The following is a 20,948-nucleotide window of genomic DNA, read 5'->3' on the forward strand; positions in this document are numbered from 1 at the left end:
TGCTATTTATATTTTTAATATCTTCCCTGCTACTTGTTTCCTATTTACTTCTATAAGTAGAAGTGCTTAGAAAACTATAAAATGGCTTTGTTGGTTTTGGAAACATAGCAAAGGGGAGAACAGGTGAGCCTGTCCTATTCTTCACTGCAACTAGGAGGAAAGCAAGCAGATGCTGCTGAGCATGAGCGGTGGGGACCTGAAAAAGTGAGTAAGAAGGGTGATACAATTCTGGGAAGAAGAGGAAGGAGAATATCAGAATGTTCATCTTTAACTAGCAGCTGAGTTCACTCACATTTTGTTCAAGGAGGTCATTGAGGATCATGATCACCAGTTGACCCCTGAGCCAAATCCAGGCAGTGGTGGCTTCTAACCCACTCTCCAGGCCTTGGAATATACTTTATGCCCACTGTTCTCACAGCCAGAGTTACTTCAAGGATACAACCTGGACAAGATGATTGTCGTTGAGATCATCTGGGCTGTACATGTCGCTGAACCCTGTTAAGCCTCTATATATACCTTTAAGTTCTTTCAGGCAAGTGCAGAGATATGCTCCTCCTGCAGCCACCCAAGACAGCCTTATAGATCAATTCCCTTGCTTGTTTAGAGATCTGCCATCGGCCCGTCTGGGTGGTCTGCCTTTTTTTCAGTCTTCCCATGCCCTCTTGTATAAGGAGCCAGTTTCAGATTTCACCTGGAGAACTCCTGAGCCTCTGATCCAACATGTTTATTGTGGTTACTGATGTATTTTATTCATTTATTTGGTGTGTGCTTTTAATTTACTTAGCTAATTCTATGCATGGTATTTCTCTCTCTCTCTCTCTCTCTCTCTCTTTTTTTTTGTAGTGATTTCTTTTTCTTTTTCCTCCTCCTAATCATTTGGATATTGTACCTTCTTTTTTTCTTGTTTGTCTCAGTGGTGACCTTTAAGTTTTAATGGTGATACCTCACTTAATAAAGCATAAAGCTAGTAAATATTCCCACCCTTATCCAAAAAATATAAGAGCTTTAGAACACTTTAACTGTAACCCCTCCCACTAATCTTTTGCATATTATAGATATACAATATTTCAGTCACTTTGTTTAATTTGCCCCCAAATTAATTACTGATATTACTATATTATAATATTTTATACATTATTAATACTACTGTATTATTTTTATATAGTGATTTTTTTAGATTTAACTATGTGAATCAGTGTCTTTATTTGCCATTCTTTTTTACATCTGTTTCTTTCTAAATTCAGTTTACTTCTTCCTAAATTGTATCTTTTAGATTTTCCTCAGCAAAGGATGTAGTAGAAGCCAGTGATTATTTTTGTCTGAAAATATCTCTTTTAATCTTCATTAATAAATTATTTTACATTGGGATGCCTGGGTGGCTCAGTGGTTGAGCATCTGCCTTCAGCTCAGGGCTTGATCCTGTGGTCCTGGACTCGAGTCCCGCACCAGGCTCACTGCATGGAGCCTGCTTCGCCCTCTATCTCTGCCTCTGTCTGTGTCTCTCATGGATAAATAAATATAATATTTTATTAAAAATAAAATAAATTAGTATATAGACAGGTAAAGGCTGCTGTAATATTTATTTTCACTTAGCACTGTTGAGATATGATTCTTCTATTTTACATGTTCTACTATTCTTGTTAAAAAATTTGCTATGAACTAATCTTCTCCTGTTTAAATACCTATTTTTTCTTCTAGCTATTTTTAAATTTGTGTTTATGTTTGTTTGTGAGGTAGATTTGATTGAATTTATCTTGAGATGAATCTCTCTGAAGAGATACATAGGTAAATAGATAGACCAACATAAACAAATTTATATAGATATACAAATACAGGGATCCCTGGGTGGCGCAGCGGTTTGGCGCCTGCCTTTGGCCCAGGGCGCGATCCTGGAGACCCAGGATCGAATCCCACGTCGGGCTCCCGGTGCATGGAGCCTGCTTCTCCCTCCGCCTGTGTCTCTGCCTCTCTCTCTCTCTGTGACTATCATAAATAAATAAAAATTAAAAAAAAAAAAAAAGATATACAAATACATATCACAAGTTACATATACATATGCATATATATATTAATAACACAATTCTTAAGCATATTTCATATATTACTATTTATTTATTTATTTATTTATTTATTTATTTATATTACTCTTTTAAGGATACTTCTGCTCATTGTCTTTCTGGCTCTTATTAGACAACTGTTGGACCATCTCACTGATTTTTTTTTCTTTTTTAGTGTTTCATAAGCTCTTTCTTATCACTTTTTTTCCCCTTCTTTGTTTCTCTGGCAATGTGTTGGACAATACTGTTTTCTTGATAATTATTTCTTAGCTATATTTAATATATCTGTTTATGAGTTTTAATGATATTTTTATTTGTAAAATTATTGGCACTCAATGAAAATGGTTTTGTTCTTTTGATAGCATCTTGTTTATTTCATATTTTTTTCTCCATCTTTCATTTTTAATTATTTTATAACTTACCTTTAGTAATCCCATTATCAGAATGTTTTGGTGTTTTTAATCTTGTTCTTTGGTCTTTCTGTTGACTCTCACTCAAGATTTATTCATTTGTTTGATAATTATGATTTGAATTACTGCTTAGCAAGGTTTTATATTCATAATCCCTAAATCTTTTGTTGGGGGTGTGCCTTTCCAGAGAATTTTGGACACAGAATGTGAAGGTACCAAACCAGAAATAATTTTTTGTTAAATTCTTTCTGTGGAATTTTTCTGTTCTTATCAATAGTTTAAATTCAACCCCCATACCTATGTAAGAGATTTTCATGTTAGGCTCTTCAATCTCTTGTCCTTGAAATCCAAAGTCTCTTGGCAGAGATTCATAAGTGTCCCAGAGACCCAAAAGATCAGTGACTCCATATCAGTCATTTTCCACCTTTTTCCCTCATTTTGGCCACTGAAGATTTCCTTAACGTATTTCTCTAAGTTATGTTTATCTAATGTTTATACAAATAATGTTTGACCTAATGTTTATCCTTTCTTTTTTTACACATACACACACTCACAAGACTATTCTGGACTTTGATTCAGGGGCCATTTATGGAACATATGTCTTGAGGCTTAGTCATACAATTCCATTTCATTCTTGATTTCTTTCCCTATTACTACCACTCATCTCCTGCCACTTTAGCTCAAGTCCTAGACTTGCTCATGACTTATGTGAGAAATGAAAGCTGGAGTTTTTGAATAAAGAAAAGGAAATGCCAAAAGAAAGAAATCTGATAAAATTAGAAAAAAGGAGGGGATCCCTGGGTGGCTCAGCGGTTTGGTGCCTGCCTTCGGCCCAGGGTGTGGTCCTGGAGTCCCCTGATCGAGTCTGGTGTTGGGCTCCCTGCGTGGAGCCTGCTTCTCCATCTGACTTTGTCTCTGCCTCTCTCTCTCCCCATCTCTCATGAATAAATTAAAAAAATTGAAAAAGAGGAGAATCCCTGTGAGCACTTATACATATATTTGTATATATGTATATATATATGTGTGTGTACTTGTCAGAGAAATGATACACATGATATGTATGTATTATATGCATGTATATATTTCAGTGATACTATGGAAACTCAGGAATTTCATTGCTAAAATAATTTTCTATGCCAAGTGAATACCTATTTGCATTTGTTTTCATAATTATTTCTATAATTGGTTCTACAAGTAAATGCAGAAATAGCTGGCTTACTCCTACCACCTGCTTAGTACTGATATACAGAGAAGGCAATAATACATATTTAAATTATTCTTCTTATTTTCTAACAAATCGTATAACCACAATATTGGAATGATATCCCACTTAGTATTCTGTTCCTGCATTCAAACACCGGGTTCTTTCATAGAAAATAGATGCTCTCTATGAGAATTAAATGGTCAAATATAGAGAGGTAGATGGTTAATTGTAAGTACTATTTGAATAAATTTGCATATGAAAGGACCTCAAAAAACTTCTTTTAAGAAAAAAATTTTTGTAGGTGCTTGTGCTATCCATAAATCATTTTATCTGAGATGACTCCTTTTCTGTACTCATGCCAGCATCTCTGGAATCAAAACAAAAGTTCCAAAGTTTTCAGTAAGATCTTCCTTCTTATTTCTCAATCAATTGCTTATCCAGTTAGTAAGTTATCTGTTTTATATGGAAGGATTTCCATATTTTGTGGATGTAATTCTTAGGACCTGATCAAAATGCAGAAGAAGGGGAATGGAAAAGATATTTAGCTAGGAAAAAAAAAAGAAGAAGAAAGAAAGAAAAATAGAAAATTTGGATCAGTAAAGATGCTGAATTAGATAAATAAATATATTAGAAATTCTAGGTCATTAAAATATATTGTTACTAGAGCTAGAGGTTTTGATCCGTCTTGTTCTTTGAAAATTCCAGTCACATGGAAGAACATCTCCACTTAAATGTCCCTAGAACAGTTATTGATTAAAACATACACGTTTCACATTTCTTTCTAAAGAGATTTTCTTTATTTAATTTTGGCTGCCTTTTGAGTGCAACAGGAGACTACCATGGGATCATTGCTCTCAGAAAGCCATGAGTCCCTGAAGTCCCTAGTCCAACTTTGATTGCATTACCTCTGACACAGAAATGCAAAGCAACAATAAATTCAAGGGTGCTTGCCACTGATGTTTTTTTAGTTCATTATCTACTAGTGTCATCTTCAACAAATCAGTATGTAGAGTCCGCACTCAATTTTTTTAAAAGAAATTCAAAGTAAATATAGATGATTTTCAGGTATTACTAATTTTACCTAAAACTCAATGATTCATTTGTATTAATACTTATAAGTACTTCGACATCAAAATAAAATATGGTTATAAAGGTGCTATGTAATAATAGCTCATTTCTCTTCTTAAAACATTTTGGGGGGATCCCTGGGTGGCGCAGAGGTTTGGCGCCTGCCTTTGGCCCAGGGCGCGATCCTGGAGACCCGGGATCGAATCCCACATCGGGCTCCCGGTGCATGGAGCCTGCTTCTCCCTCCGCCTGTGTCTCTGCCTCTCTCTCTCTCTCTGTGACTATCATAAATAAATAAAAAATTAAAAAAAAATTAAAAAAAAAATTTTGGGAGTTTTAACACTTGTTAAGGAAAATGTTGTCCACCAGTGACCAGGTTGTAGACTAATGCTATCAACATATATTAAATTAGTAATATTATTTTACTTTAAGAACTTCCCAGAATTATTAACCCCCTCCACATACACACGAGTTTTATTTTTCTTTATTGCATTCTAGACCCATGTTCTTTTTATGAGAATTATAGAAGATTGGAATGAAGAATAAATAATCAAAGAAGCTGCAGGTTGAAATATTTATACTTTAGGTTCAGATACAAAGAATCTAATATAAAGTTCTCCCTCTCATCAAATTAAGGAACATTGCTATAATTTTAAATATTCATGTAAATCTTTTAATCTATTATTTAAAATTTTGCCATTCAAGAATACTTTTTCTTGATATTTAATATAATACATGAAAATAGTAAGACTTTTTAAAAAATGGTTGAAGAGATTGCCAATTTATAGTCATCTAGGGAAAAATTGATATGAATAATTGAACAAAATGGTTTACTTTTTTGAAGTTTAAAGTAATTGTGGGCCCAGAAGAATGAAGGATAAGACATTGTAGGTGCGTAATGCACTTTCATGCTTTATATAAGCGGAGTTTGTTCTGGTATAGTTAACTTGGCCAGGAGTACAAAATTACAAACAAAGCAATGCCATCATTTCATTCTCCACAAAACGAGAGATTCTGTTTTCTAAGATGATGCAACTAATTTCAGGCTTGTTGCTGGGGTGATCATGTTAATGGCTCAAGGCAAATCTGTCACAATTCTTCAAAACACTAATCTCAAACATATGCTGCACTAATAGAGGGCCAGAAAGTATTATCACCTTTTCATACAAAATTTAAGCCTGTGAAAAAAATGATTTTTAATTTTTTAAATATAAAAGTATAATAAAATGTATTCCCATAAGATACGAAAAATGTCTTAAAGAACTTGCCTAAAAAGCCATTTATCAATAGAGAAAATTTTCTTTAATTTTGAGTCTTTATTTTTTCATGAAACTAAAGGTTTCATTCATAATGGATATTACCATTCCTTTAAAATTTAAGTTTTTATTACCAAAAACTGGTGCAATACAGCAATATTTTTCTCTTCAATGAACGCATATTAACATAAGAAAAATATATGCAGCATATTATCTCTGTATTAAATACATTGTTCCCTTTAGCTTACTCATCATCTTCTGAACATCTCCCATGCCAAAGGCATAGCAGGAAGTCTTCTGGGTAGGTAAAAATGAGCAAGATCAAAGCATAAATGCCCATTGAGTACTATAGTAGAGGTACAAAATATGTTGGGAACATGTAGAAAAAGAAGAGTAACTTTTTCACTGGGTGTCAAGATAAACTTCACTGAAAAGTTAGTTGAGGTAGCCCTAAAGAATGGGTAGAAAAAATATGGAGGTGGAGAGAAAGGGGTGAACCAAAGTATTGTTTTAAAAGAAAAAAAAAAGAATGTATTTATGATATGACCTGAGTATAGGGCACAGGAGAAAATAGTGGGAGATAAACTTGAAAGGTAGAATGAGGACTCACTAGAGAATTTTAAGAGAGGGTCTTAGAAAGGTAGAACAGGAGCAGTTGACTAAAACTCCTGGACATTTTGCTAAATACTTCAGCTTTTTTATACAAACAATAGAGTGATTTTTTTTTGTATCAGCATGGTGATTTATGGGTAATCATCAGGGCTATGTATTAGGATAAGATATCATGATCATGTCCATCCCTGGACAAAGACCATGTTATACAGGATTTTCTGTATTTTGAAACTTGGACATCAAAATAAAATATGGTTACAATATATACGTTTGCCAGTATACAAAAGTTTTTCAAAAACAACCAGCTATTTAATTTGGATCTAGGATGGTGGAATGAAACACTTTCATATGAAATATCTAAATGATTGAGATCAAATTATGTATCTTTATTGCTTATTTAATTTTACTTCTGTAGATAAATTCACAATATGTATGTGAAGACAATTTGTAAGTCTTTGGTAGTTTTTATGATTGCAATATTAAAATATATTTTTGCTGTTTCAGATGATGGTGCCTGTCAATTAACTGAACAACTGTGGTAAGTTGATTTTTCTCTTCTCAATTCTGCATAGTGTTTTACTTTCTGATATTCAAAAGGATTTATGTTGTGTATGAAGCTTGTAAAAATATGAACACTTAAATGAAATGAAAGTCAAGCATGCCCTGAAGTAGGCTATATTTTTTTCCAGGGATATAACCCTTCCCTTTTTTCTTCTGAAACGAGCCAAGACTGGAAATCAGAAGTGTCCTGTACTTGTATACCCAGAGTGGAGGAGGGGCACTTTTATCCAAATGTTTTCCATTAAATGTGCACCATCTATTTGCCCAGGAATGACTCTGAGAAAGCACTCAAATGTTCACACCACCAAAGGCAGCAGAATGTCTTTTTTTTTTTTTTTAAATTAACTTTTATTGGTGTTCAATTTACCAACATACAGAAAAACACCCAGTGCTCATCCCGTCAAGTGTCCACCTCAGTGCCCGTCACCCATTCCCCTCCAACACCCGCCCTCCTCCCCTTCCACCACCCCTAGTTCATTTCCCCGAGTTAGGAGTCTTTATGTTCTGTCTCCCTTCCTGATATTTCCCAACATTTCTTTTCCCTTCCTTTATATTCCCTTTCACTATTATTCATATTCCCCAAATGAATGAGAACATACACTGTTTGTCCTTCTCCGATTGACTTATTTCACTCAGCATAATACCCTCCAGTTCCATCCACGTTGAAGCAAATGGTGGGTATTTGTCGTTTCTAATTGCTGAGTAATATTCCATTGTATACATAAACCACATTTTCTTTATCCATTCATCTTTCGATGGACACCGAGGCTCCTTCCACAGTTTGGCTATTGTGGCCATTGCTGATAGAAACATCGGGGTGCAGGTGTCCCGACGTTTCATTGCATCTGAATCTTTGGGGTAAATCCCCAACAGTGCAATTGCTGGGTCGTAGGGCAGGTCTATTTTTAACTCTTTGAGGAACCTCCACACAGTTTTCCAGAGTGGCTGCACCAGTTCACATTCCCACCAACAGTGTAAGAGGGTTCCCTTTTCTCCGCATCCTCTCCAACATTTGTTGTTTCCTGCCTTGTTAATTTTCCCCATTCTCACTGGGGTGAGGTGGTATCTCATTGTGGTTTTGATTTGTATTTCCCTGATGGCAAGTGATGCAGAATGTCTTTTAAAGAAATAATTTTTTAAAAAGTAATCTAAAGTTATATCGAAATTTGGTAAGAAGAAGCAAATGTTTCTTTCTTTTCTCCTGTTTCATAAAGGTGTTAATGATCATGGTCATGATAGACACACAGGCTGACTTTCATGTTTCCAGTTTCATAGCTGATTAAATCTGATTTTACTTTAGTTGAATCATCATACTGGACAGTAGAAATTGAATGACAATTTTTTATGTTTGTTATAAATGTGCTTGTGGCTGCTTTTGTGGACTTATATTGGGCAATATTGTATGTGGGGGAATGAAAAATGGTATTAAGTGTTTTGGAAAATAATAATAATGATAATGACATATATACTACAATAGTTTTCCCTCAAAGGAAAGGAAGGAAAAAAAAATTGAAAGAGATTTTCTCGGCAACTCATTAGGCATTTTAGGATGTTTTGTTTCTTCTTTTTCAATTAAAAGTAAGAATTTAGTTTTCAACCTATGCCAATGGAGATTTTTCTTAAGCAGATGCCTCACATATTCAAACTCTCAATCATTTAAAAAACTAGCATCTTACTGTGAGTCACTGTGTAAGTAGTTATGAAGAATATTGTATATGGGTTCTATTTATAATGAAATACCCAACATTATTTCCATAAATAATTTTTCTCTATTATTTTTATGAGAAGTGAAATCAGAAAAATGATTTATATGTCTTAACTGACATAATTGTCTTGGATTATCATGATTGATTATTCATTGAAATCTATGATTAGTGGAAGTAGTTTGTATCAATCTTATTCATCTCTGGAAAAGTTGGTACCCTTTTACATCTATCTTGGGAAAGCAAACAACATATTTCTGTGCTTTTACTATACTGGAGAATTGATATTTTCATGGACTATGTTCTCATTGCCAGATTTATGAAGAGAATACATTGCATTATTATCCATTTTATTCCTTGAGAGTTGAACAGTTTAGAGTAAAGAAAGTGTCATTAATTTTCTCTCTTATTCAACTGCAATAAGGCATCTGAAAAAGTGCATTTGTTAAGCATCCTGCTTCTATGCATGCTAGACTGCTTAGCAAAATAAGAGATGACCAGAGATGAAAGTGGAAAGAGAATAGCATAAAGTTTGGAGTGTGTAAAAAGTTTATCAAGAGTTTGGGTAAGGAAGAGGAATGGACAACTTACATGGGATGTGATTTTGGAAAGGACAAATGTTAGAGAAAAAAAATGTGTCTTATTGGATATTATATTAGTGCTCTCAAACTTTAATATGCTCAGGAAGCTATCTTGTTAAAATGCAGATTCTCATTTAGTAGGTCAATAGTCTGCATTTCTGTCAGCTCCCAAGTGATGTCAAAGCTGCAAGTTCAAGGGTCACACTATGAATAGCAAGATATTATATAAATAACTCATTCCTTTGCCTCCTATTCAAGGAATTTCAGATAATACTTCCTAAGCATTTGACTTGAATTTGATTTTTAGTGCTCTTCACTGTGTAAAGATCAATCTTAAGATTAGGGGGAAAATGCCATGTTTTAGTTTAGCCACATACATAAAATAAAACAAAAACAAAACAACAATAACAACAACAAAACTGGGTCTTGCTAACTACCAAGGTCTACTTTTCCCTCTCATTAATTGATTATTTCAGGGTAAATCAGAAAAAGTCAATCTTTTCAAATAATTTTCAAGTGTATGAGATGTAAGATTGTACAGAAAATGAATGTATTTTAAATACTACAATCTATTCAAAGGCAAGCATATCATCACCTTACAATAGTCGAAATATAAAAAGCAATAGTAGTCATGAGGATTAGGGTCCTAATCATAATATAAGTACACATGATCATTATTGGGGATGCCTGGGTGGCTCAGTGGTTGAGCATCTGCCTTCGGCTCAGGACTTGATCCCAGGGTCCTGGGATTGAGGCCCCCATTGGGCTCTCCACAGGGAGCCTGCTCCTCCCTCTGCCTATGTCTCTACCTCTCTCTGTGTCTCTCATGAATAAATAAATAAAATCTTTAAAAAAAATTATCATTGCTATGCATGAAAGTACTTAACTTTGTCTTCAAAATATAGTAGGATGTCATTGGTTTGTATCCTGTTCCCATTGACATTATGAATGTTATCTACTTTAATCGTCAAGCTCATTCAGTACCTGAGATTATCAAGAAGGCAGGATAGACATCGGACTAGGCTGGATGCATCAATAACAGTAAATATCACAGCTAAAAGGTCCTAGTACCATCATGTATGGAAATCTGAAGGGATTTTTGGACACTGGATTCCTCTAAGATGCTGGAGAAGGCTATGGAGTAGAAGTTCTAAAATCAATCTGAAGTTTTCTGCTCAAACTGTTCCTCTAAATGAATGTTTCTTCACCCAAACTGCATGTCAAAATCACCTGGGATGTTAAGAAAAAAAGTTAATACCCGGGCTCCACTGAAAACAATTAACTTAGTATCTCTGGGTGGAGCTTAGCATGATGCTCTAGCTTCTGGTGAGCCTATCTGCAGCTGGAGTTGAGAGTCAATGCCATAAATCAGGGCCTGAAATTTATATTTGTCACAAGTTCCCTAATGATACTGATGTTACTGCTCCATGGGCCATACTTTAGGTAATAAAGGCCTACCAGCCCCCATAAGTTTTTCCACATGTTCCAAGAAGGTATTACTTGGGAGTAGTTTTCTTTTTTCCAAGGATGAGGGAAGTGGAGAGAAGAAGCAGAAAGGAGAAAAGGGGTATCCAAATGGCACACAATGTGGGCCTGGGTAGGATATTCAACTCCCCATGTGATTGAATTTGAAGGGAAATGGAAAAATTCCTGTATTCCAAAATATGTCATCTCAAGAAATAATATGATTCCTGCATTTGTACTTTTATAATTCATTTGCTTTTAGTGCTTTTCAAACCTGACTGTGCAAGCATTATTATGTGATACAACTGTTACAAAAACAAAGGATCAAGAAAAGGGGTTAGAGTTGGCAGGAATCTAAATTTTTTTTTTTTTTAAATTTTTTTAAATTTTTTTTTTTTAAATTTTTTTTTTTTTTAAATTTTATTTATGATAGTCACAGAGAGATAGAGAGAGGCAGAGACACAGGCAGAGGGAGAAGCAGGCTCCATGCACCGGGAGCCCGATGTGGGATTCGATCCCGGGTCTCCAGGATCGCGCCCTGGGCCAAAGGCAGGCGCCAAACCGCTGCGCCACCCAGGGATCCCAGGAATCTAAATTTTAATAATCATCCCATATGATTCTAATCAAGAATGGAGCTTAGAAATTAAAATTGTTTAAATAAATGTCCATACTACCCAAAGCAACTTATAGAGTCAATAAAGTTCTTATTAAAATACCAACAGCATTTTTCACAGAACTCAACAAATAATTCTAAAATTTTGAGGAGCCACAAAAGACCCCAAATGGTTAATGCAATCTTGAGAAAAAAAAAAGTTGGTGATACCACAATTCTGAATTTCAAAATATACTACAAAGCTGGAGTAACCAAAACAGTCTAAAGGGTACTGGCATATAAATAGACACATAGATCAAGATCAGAATAGAGAGCCCAGAAATAAACCCACACTCATATGGTCAATTAATTTATGACAAAGGAGGCAAGAATACACAAAGGGAAAAAGACAATCTCTTTGAGAAATAATGCTGGGAAAACTAGATAGCTACATCCAAAAATGAAACTGGACCATTTTCTTATACCATACACAAAATTAAACTCAAAACGATTTAAAGACTAAATATGAGATCAGAAACTAACATCTTAGATGAGAACATAAATATTAATTTCTCTGACATCAGCCTTAGAAACATTTTTCTAGATGTGTCTCCTAAGGCAAGGAAAACAAAAGCAAAAAAAACTGTTGGGACTACATCAAAATGAAAGTTTTTGCTCAGTGAAGGAAACCATCAACAAAGCAAAAGGCAACTTACTAAATGGGAGAAGATATTTGAAAATGCTTTATTCAATAAAGGATTAATATCTAATATAGATATATTATTTATTTATTTATTTATTTTTAATTTTTTTATTATTTTTTATTTATGATAGTCACAGAGAGAGAGAGAGAGAGAGGCAGAGACACAGGCAGAAGGAGGAGCAGGCTCCATGCACCGGGAGCCCGATGTGGGATTCGATCCCGTGTCTCCAGGATCGCGCCCTGGGCCAAAGGCAGGCGCCGAACCGCTGCGGCACCCAGGGATCCCAATATCTAAGATACATAATGAACTGATACAACTCAATACCAAAAAGTAAATACATAAAGAAAAACAATCTGATTAAAATATGGGCAGAGCACTTAAATAGCCATTTTTTTTTTTCAGAGAATACACAGATGGCTAACAGACACATGAAAAATCACTAATCATCAGGGAAATGTAAATCAAAATTACACCTCACAACCTGTTACACGGCTAAAATAAAAAGACAAAAAATAACAAATGTTGATAAGGATGTGGCGAAAAAGGAACCATTATGCATTGTTGGTGGGAATGTAAATTGATGCAGCCATTGTGGAAAAGAGTATGGAGGTTACTCAAAACATTAAAAACAGAAATACCTATAATCCAATAATTCCACTACTGTGTAACAACCCAAAGGAAACAAGAACACTAATTTGAAAAGATATATGAGCCCTATATTTATTGCAGTAGTATTTACAATAGCTAGGATATGGAAACAACCTAAGTGTCCATTGATAGACAGAGATAAGGAAATGTATTGTATGTGTATATGTATATGTGTGTGTTTATGTGTACACACATGCATACATACAAATACACAAAGGAATATTGCAGAGCCATGAAAAAGGACGATATTTTGCAATTTGGGACAACATAGATAGACCTAGAGAGTATTACTCTAATAAATATGACTGAGAAAGACAAATACTTTATGATTTTATTCCTATGTGCAATATAAAAGACAAAACAAATAAATAAACAAACAAAAGCAGAACCAGACCTATGAATACAGAGAACAAATTGATGACTGCCAGAGGAAAGGGAGGTAGGGGGTGGGCAAAATGGGTAAAGGGGAGTGGGAGATACTGGTGTGCAGTTATGAAATGAATAAGTCATGGAAATAAAAGGCACAGAATAGGGAATTTAGTCAATCATATGTAATAGCATTGTATGATGACAATGGTAGCTACACTTGTGAGCATAGCATAACTATAAATTAATTGAATCACTGTGTTCTATACCTAAAAATAATGTAAACTTATGTGTCAGCTACATTCATATAAAAAATTTTAAAAAGAATGGAGCTTAGAAGCCATTGTTTTAGATAACACACTACCTTTTTCCTAACCCTCTTTTAATATTCATATATATTCTTCTTTAAAATAACATTTTATGTATATATTATTCCATATATCAATAGAGATCAATGTAACAGCAAAATAATAATACTAAAGTTATATGGTACTTACCGTTTTTTTTTTTTTTTTTGGTGGTGCTTACTGTTTTGTCAGGCACTGTTCTGAGTGTTTTATATTCTCTAAAACAATCCTAAATAATATATACTATTTCTATCTTCATTACATATAAGGAAACTGGGAAACAGAAATGTTAAATTGCCTAAAGTCATATAGCTGGTAAGAGGTAGAACTGGGATTCAAATTCAGACTCTTTGGCTCTTGAGCCCACACTCTACTAAATTACCAACCAACTGTCAATTGTCCACATATTCAACAAATGTTTCTGGAGCAGCTTCTATACACTGAGTGCTAAGAATGGAGCAGCAAGCACAAAAAAATGTATATGTTTATGGAGACTACTTTCTTAAAGGAAACACAGGCTCTTATTTTTAGAGCAGCCAGAATTTTTTAAAAGAGCTTAGAATTCATAGCAAGAAGACATGAGCTTCAAATATGATCATTCCATTTGCTTTCAGAGTGACCTTAGTAAATCTCTTTACCACTTTAAGTAATCCAATGAAATAATATGAAGGAATATCTAAATGAATTATTTTCATTACTTACATAATTATTGACTATAATAAAAAATGTTTGGTTTAAAAAATGTCTTAGTTGAAAAAGATTTATTTGGTCCTGGCTATAGACAGAAAGAGCATCAGGAAAGCACAGGTTATCAGGAAGGTGTTGGGGGCGATGTTAGTGATGTTGGTGTTGGCATTAGTGGTGATGATTAGTATAATGGTGGTGACAGTTGAGATGATGAAATTGATTGTAAAAACTACCATTCATTATGTACTTACTATATAGTTCAGGTGTTATGCTAAATTTTTATATTTGTTATTTCACTTAATCCATTTCATAATTCTATGAAGTAATACAATTATTGTTCATAATATACAGCTGAAAAAAAAGGATTAGAAAGTTTAAACATGTCACCCAAATCACATTAACTAACCATGTATCAATTATCTGTTATTGTATAAAAACCTCCCTAAATCTCATTGATGTAAAATAACCATTTGACATTTCTCATGAATCTGTGAGTTTGAACAGTTACTCTGCTCTACCTGATGTTGACTGGGATCATTTATGTGACTACATTCAACTAGGGGCTTAATGAAGGTCTCAGTTCTCAATGTGGCCTCTCTTTCTACATGATAAGTCACCCTTCACAGGTCCTCCACATAATCTTTCTTTCTAGCATAATAACTTAAACTTTCACATCCATGCAGCTTATTTCCAAAAAGTGTTCCAAGGGACAAGCCCCATTGCAAGTGCCTCAGCTTGCAACATACTTGTTAAAGTCCCTTTGGTCAAAATAAGTCATATGGTCAAGCCCACACTCAATGTAGGAGGAATCAAACAAGGACAAGAATACCAAGAGATATGATTCAGTATCCCATACCAAATATGGCTAACTTCAAGGGCCATTGTGCTTTTAATTATTATAGTATATTCCTTCCCTGGAGATATTAAATATAAACACTGGAAGAAAGCAGACCAAACAGTATTGTTTAAGAGACATCATAAGCAGACTTGACTAGGCCTTATTTCAACAACAGTGAGCACATCGAAGAATTCAAGAGGACATTTATTATAGAAGATTCAATATTGAGGTGGATGTTAAGGTTCAAAGTTCAGGAATTCAGAGGTTTTGAAAGGATCTCTCTATAGTCAAATACAGACAAAACATAGCTGACAAAATTGTGAGTACTGACACATTGGATTTCTACTCTTGCCCTAATGTAAGACTACATTTTCATAAGTGCATCTGCATGCAAATGAACCACAAGAGGGTCAGCAAAGATACTGCATCTAATATAATCCAATTAGATTACCAAATTGGATTTCCATTGAATCTTCAAGATTGATCCCAAAAGCATGCAGAAAGGGTATGAAAGATTTAAAAAACAGAAGGCTTCTGCTATTATCAATGAACCGACTAAAATGTAGAGATACCTTTTCGAGTGTTTGAATATCTTTGGATTTTGGACAGCCTTTTGTCTCAATGGCCCTTTCAAACTGAGTTAGAAAGCAAATACCATGCTTATACAGAAATTTATCTTTGCGGTTATCAGTTTTCCCAGTCTGTACCATACCACTCTCACTTAGGCCAAGGAGAATCTTGATTGTCTGACAAGACCATGATAGTATAGTTTTGCCTCACTGCTTTTTCAGGCTCTTCTTTTTATTATGATTATGATTATGATTATTTTTCTCTAGGAGTTCCATAGAGAACACCTGTCTCTAGGGCTATAAATTTGATACATTTTACCCGCTCTAAATTTTCTCTATTGCTTAAGAATAATAGAGATCAATAGCTTACTCCCATCACTTAGGGACCAACAATATGGAAAATTGAGGGAACTCAATATGATCACCATTCAAGACTTCTCCCTGTGAGCCATTCTTCTTTAAATTTTGAAATAACTTCTAAATAAAAGTCAGGAAAGAACAAAAGTGTGTGTGAGAAAGCTTGTTTGTTTGTTTGTTTGTTTTTGCTTTTCTCTTAGCACAAAATGGAAGTGTAGTTCCTTTTGTTGTGATGGGAAGCAGGATCCACTTCCCATGTTATTTCAGGGAGTCCTATTTTAATAGTCAATAAAACTGAATCTCTATTGCAGGAAGAGAAAATGAAAGAGAACTAATGCCCTATTATATCAAATAGGGATTTCTAAGTTGTACCAACAAAATAATTGGGTACATGTACAAACGAGGATTCACATGTACAAAATTCAAATTTTGTGTATGCAAATGAGATAATTACACAATCAAATAAGTACCTTTGATTAAAATTATTGTATATGCAAATTCATCACTTGCTGAAGCTGTCATATTTTGGCATGTGCATACATAATTAGTGGTTTCTAACTGAAGGTAATTTTATGGCAGAAATAGTCTCACCTATTGGATCTCATGTTTTACATATTAACCAAATAATTTTTTCAATTTTAAAATTTTCAGTAATCATATTACTGTCATTTTAAAGATGAAATTTCTTTTTGTATCAATAACATTTTAACATTTCTGAAAATTGGACGGATTTAAAAATCAATTAGTTATTTAACGTAATCTCTTATTTGCCCTTAAAGTAACCCTTCACTTAATTGTACATCTGACAATAAAGAACATCTTATTATGTTAGCCTACCAGGATGCAGCACTGACCCTGCTTGAGTAACTCTTTAAAGGCAGCTGTGATGGTTTGGGAACCTGTAATGAGACCTACAGGAATTAGCTCCTCTCTTGCTTCTCTTCTTTACCCATCTTCTTGTACTCATGAAATTCAAAACATTTCCTCTTCTCTTTTCCACCATCCACTTGCTTATGTTTTCTCTGTCCTCTGAAGACTCTGGGACAGTATAAAACTGGTTAGGAAGCCTGGGGGAATTTGGTACAGAATCTTACCTTGACTAGTAGCCACTAATATTTCAGAGAGTTCTGGAATTTGTTTTCCTTTGTCTCTTGATAACCATATTGAAAGCAAAAATCTAAGCAACTGTATTCTAATTCTGCTTTATCTTTGCCTAGAACCCCTGAATGGCTCCTTAATCTTACTCAGAATGAAAGACAAATTCTTGTAAAGTCTTTCAAGTTTACCGATGATCTCACCTCTTCTCTCACCTGGTCCTCCTCCTCCTCCCTTATTCAAAGAATCCAGCTTCCTTGCTCTCCCTGGAATCTGCTAACCAATCTCAGGCCTGAGGTCTTTCAAAGTTGCTTTCTCAGGCAACTTCTGAATACTTTCCCCGTGTTACAGCCTGTGGCTTCCCCTTGGGACCTTCAAATCCCTGCTCAAATGTAATCTTATCACAATGCTCTTTTGCCTACCACCCATCTCTGCTTCTTTTTATCTTACTTAATCTATCTTTTTTTGCCTCCAGGGCACTTACTTGCCATACCTATTCATCCAGTTTTTCCTACTGTAATCTATAGTAGCTATAAGAAGGCAATGACTTTCATTGGGATGTTTCCTGCTGTATATCCAACTTCTTCACAGAGTAAATGCTTAGTAACTAACTAGCAGGAATGAATTAACAATCAAATGAAGGATACAGATAAGTAAATGAATATTCTAGATTTCTTATCCAAGGATTCCCCACCTAGCTGTTATTAGAATGATTACATGTTGGTACCACACAAAATTATTTCTTTACAGCATTAATAACTAAAGATATATTAAAGAGTTTGTCAATGGTTACTATATGTCATTTTACATGAGACAAAAAAAGGAGGTAGAATTAAAAGTCATTGCAATTAAGAGAAAAATTATTGGGAACTATAATCAGAGTTTTATTATTTTAGGGAACTCAGTAAAAGCAATTGCTAACTGTTGTACTTACTATGTATCATCCTTCTTTTGCTCACTTTCCATACATTATACAATTTAATCTCCACAAACTTTATAATGGAAGTACTATGATCTCCATTTTATAAGTGCGAAAATAAAGGCACAAAATGTTGAAGTTACTTGCCTAACATCAGAAAATCCTATGGAACCACATTATAAACTTAATATATATGTTACATATATTAACACATACATTAACACATATATATGATATATTTTTTTTTACACTGTGATTTATTGTTCAATACTAACTCTCCCTAATGATCTTGTTTAAGGCTAATACTTTGAAATATATTTTCCACAAGAATGGCAATATTATTGCATCCCTTTATACTCATTATCTCAGAAAGCATGTTTTTAATTTTTTCTTTCTGAGTGTCTCAGAAATTATCTTGGAGAAATGAATAAATGCATTAGTGTACAAATGCTACACACTTTCCTGGACTAATTCCTATAATTACAGGAATAGAAACATTTCATTGTTTTTTCTTATGGCAGTTTTAGCCTAGAATATTTAAGCCTTTCCTGTTAAAATACATTTTTTGAATCATATTTCTTCATAAACTTATAAATAAAAACAAGCCTGTGATTGAAAACTAGTTTTGCCAAGAAGCTTTGGAATAGTTTATTACTGCTACCCAATTGATCCTTAAAACTAAGAAAGCTATACATCCTAGTCTATTTGAATAGTTCCAATTCATGGCTGTTTTCCCAGCATTATTATTAAAGTGTTTAGATAATTATTAATAATATCATGTACTTTCACTTTCAAAATCATCTCAGAGTTGTCCAGTATGGACAATAAATTTTATGTTCATCTATTCAAGGCAAATATGTAATATTTACAGAAAGTTTTTACCTTGGATGTAAAAGAAGGAAAGATTAACTCTCCTCAATAATTCCATTTTAATTTCAAAAGGAATTGCTTAATTAAAATCTAAAGGAAAAAAATACAGGATCACCAAAATGAGATACACTAGACCTGAACGATTCTTCCACTTGCTTAGTATAAATTTCCTCAACAAATCTGATAATACAACTTGAATTATTAAAAGAATCAATATTTGTGGGCAGCTCAGGTGGCTCAGAAGTTTAGCGCTGCCTTTTGCCCAGGGCATGATCCTGGAGACCCCCGGCGCCAAGTCCCCACATCTGGCTCCTTGCATGGAGCCTGCTTCTCCCTCTCCCTGTTTCTGTCTCTCTCTCTCTCCCTGTGTCTCTCATGAATAAATAAAATCTTTAAAAATATAAATAAAAAAATAAAATAAAATACAGAATCAATATTTGAAGGACTAAAAATTTACTTCATTATTCTAGGCCTTTACTAGATTTCACATAAACACATATTAAAAACATTAGAGAAGTGGTGGCTGAAATATTATGTTCCATTTATTGTTCCATCAAACTCATTCTAATGTAAGCCTTGTCTTTGACCATGCTGGCTAGTATAAAGGAAAGAACAAATTCCCAATCATCCTGTGCACCTGTATTCACACCCCAAAGTCCTCTGTGCCTCCTGGCATTGAACATGCACATAGCTAGAACATCTGTAATTTCTGTTTAGTTCTATTGAAATACAAATTCCTGGAAGCCCCTAGCTGTAGACTTTACATAAAGAGGTTTTTCCTTTCTTCTTTAGATAAAGAAAATCTCTGTGTTGGGGCTCAGGAGCCAGAGACATTTTCGAAGTTTCCTATTATTTCATAATACTCCAAAGAGCCAACTGTCCACCAAGCTTCAGACTTACAACCTACTTCTGCCTTTGTGTGTTTGTTTTGTTTCATTTTGTTTTGTTTTTGCATTCAGAAGGCCTAATTAAGAAATCAACACAGAAATGTTAATTACAATATTTGTGTAATTTTTTTTGCATATAAAATTTCCAATTTTTAGGAAATTAGGCAAGGTTTAATTTTTTTTTCTAATGTCTTGCTATTTCAAATGCATTTTACTCCAGCTCCTTCTTTTCCTCTTCAGATTCTTACTATAATCACTAACTGTAAAATGTTCGTTTGCCTTCAGAGTAATTGACTGCTTTTTCAGAGGACTGAATTGTCTTAAAGATTCTCACTGGCACCCTCTTTGAAGCTTCCAATAAGGCTGTTGAAACCACCATTTTTTTTCCTCCACATATACCCTCACTCCTTAATCTGTTTTATTTGCCAGAGTCTTCTCTTCTAAAATATATTACTACAACTGCCAGGGAGATTTGGAGACTTTGCCTTAGTGGCGTACCTCTTTAGTTCAGAAGCAAGTTAGCAGGTCAACAACCCTAGGTGATAAATCTCCATGTGGTGCATCAGCCTCTAAGGTGCTTGCCAGAGGCTCACAGACTTCATAGCAGTCATTTAGACAGGATGAGGGAAATCTAGAAGGTTCTTGGCATAGCAAACGTATGTTGGAAGTTTACAAACTAGGGTCCATGTAAGTCAATTCCATCCAAGCTCAGGGTAGACAAGCACTTACTTCTTTTTTTTAGCTAGAATCTAAAATGTTTCCAGAAATAATTTTTTTTCTTGTAACACAAAGAAGGCCACATTTGGTTTCTGAAATTTCTTAAGATAGCTTTACCAGAAGTTTATGAATAAATATGCAAACAAGACCCATAGTAGGTGATTTTAATTGTTTTATGAGACAGCATATTTTAATAGAGCATGGGATTGGAATTATGAGTTCAGATTGTACCTCTGTTATTCACTTTCTGTGTTTATATGACTATTCACTTTAATTATAGGTTGTATCTTCAAATGGGAAACAGGAATCAGTGACATTCACTACAATGTTGTGTAAGTTAAATGGGTTAATGTAGATAAGATGCACAGAAAGGTGCTTATTTAATGATTTTTCCCTCACTCTGTGTACTGAGAATAATTGTTCTTCTTACCCATAT

General features: G+C 34.3%; 1 long non-coding RNA gene across 1 annotated transcript in view; it reads left to right on the forward strand.

The window, feature by feature from the left end:
- The window catches only part of LOC121494299, a 923,457-nt gene extending 916,310 nt beyond the window's left edge, over positions 1–7,147 (forward strand). The window contains exon 7 of the long non-coding RNA XR_005988785.1: positions 7,112–7,147. This is a non-coding gene — a long non-coding RNA (uncharacterized LOC121494299). The remainder of the gene's footprint in view (positions 1–7,111) is intronic.
- The last annotated feature ends 13,801 nt before the right edge of the window (positions 7,148–20,948 follow it).

This window comes from Vulpes lagopus, chromosome 7, assembly GCF_018345385.1.
Source record: "Vulpes lagopus strain Blue_001 chromosome 7, ASM1834538v1, whole genome shotgun sequence".
Taxonomy (NCBI): domain Eukaryota; kingdom Metazoa; phylum Chordata; class Mammalia; order Carnivora; family Canidae; genus Vulpes; species Vulpes lagopus.